This window comes from Mesitornis unicolor, unplaced genomic scaffold (genome assembly GCF_000695765.1).
Source record: "Mesitornis unicolor isolate BGI_N332 unplaced genomic scaffold, ASM69576v1 scaffold14859, whole genome shotgun sequence".
NCBI lineage: Eukaryota > Metazoa > Chordata > Aves > Mesitornithiformes > Mesitornithidae > Mesitornis > Mesitornis unicolor.
In genome coordinates this window covers 12,824-14,240 of record NW_010209453.1, presented here as the reverse complement: position 1 = coordinate 14,240, position 1,417 = coordinate 12,824, and positions in this window count along the sequence as shown.

Genomic DNA, 1,417 nt, shown 5'->3' with positions numbered 1-1,417 from the left:
ACTCATCAAAGGAAAATGTGCAGAGTGGCTGGAGTGGAAAACCCCCTGAGGATGAAGAAGGAAAATGAGCACTGACACGTCCAGGTGTCCTGGGTGGTGCAGAGCATGGGGAGCTGCTGGGATGAAGCTGCTGCCCCTGCAGACCCCACCAAGAACCCCCCCAGGATCAGTCAAACCCCACCAGGATCGACTGAGCGCCACAGGGATGCCAGGGATGCTATTGGGGTGCTGGGCTAATCCATCCTGGCAGGACAAGCTGGCCACGTGGCCACCGGTAAGGAGGCATCTGCATCCGAGCATCAGCACCAGGAGGCCTCTCACAAGCCCGAATTCTTCTCTTCCGAAGCTAATGTTAAATTTTTAATGATGAAATGGGTGGGTTGTTTGGTTATTCTCTTCCTGGTGCAGTCAGATGAGCTCTCGCTGAGCTGGCTGGGGCACGTCCCTGGCAGAGGACGGGGTGCTGAGCCCCATATGCAAGGATGTCCCATCTGCTGGTGGGACCAGGTTGCCCTGCAAAGTGTTTCAGCCTGAGGACTAATGGAGGTTTTGGAAGAGATTTAAGATCTAATGAAGATTTTGGAAGCACCCCAAAAAGATGTAGATGCTTTCTGCATGGCAAAGCCCGTGCCAGGAGTACCAGGATGGGCCCATTTCTCCGTGTACTACTTAGAAATGGCTTTTCCATTTCAAATGGGCCTAAATACAGGAGGAGGAAAAAGGGAAAATGTGTTTTAAAAGCCCAAATTGAACTGAAACCAATACAAAATGTTTTCATTTGGGGCTAAAGAAACCTTGGGGGCTGAGGCAATGTCTTTTGGGTTTCTTTGTTTAGTGAATAGGACAAAAAAGGCTGCTTCTTTCCCAGTTTGACCAGCACCATATGGGAGTCGTTCGTCTACAGCGGCAATGGAAAAAAACCATTGTGGTCTGAGAGCTACTCAGGGCCTTTGTAGAAATGGAGCAACACAAAACCCTGTGCAAGACCCCACGGATGGGAACATCGTTACCACAGGCAGAGCCTGCCCACACCTGCAGGACCCACCACCCTGGGCACCCACCAGATCTGTGGGGTCCCTCAGACCCTTGCAGGGATGTCCTGGGGGGAAACGGGGAGCACAGGCCCAGAAGAGGCTCTGGGGCAGCAGCTCCTGGTGCTGGCCTCTGGATCGGACCGCAGGGAACAGGGGAATGAATGAATGAATGAATGAATGAATGAATGAATGAATGAATGAAAGAAAAAACACTTGGTTGAAATTGTGTGGGCATGGAGGAGCTTCCTGCCGCAGGGACGTGCCCAGCCCTCATCTACAGCTGGGGAAACTGAGGCGGAGCAGTCAAATGGTGTCATTGGATGGTTGGGTCTGCGAGGGGACAGGGCGGATCTCTGCGCAGGGCGGATGTAATGCGGGCAGTG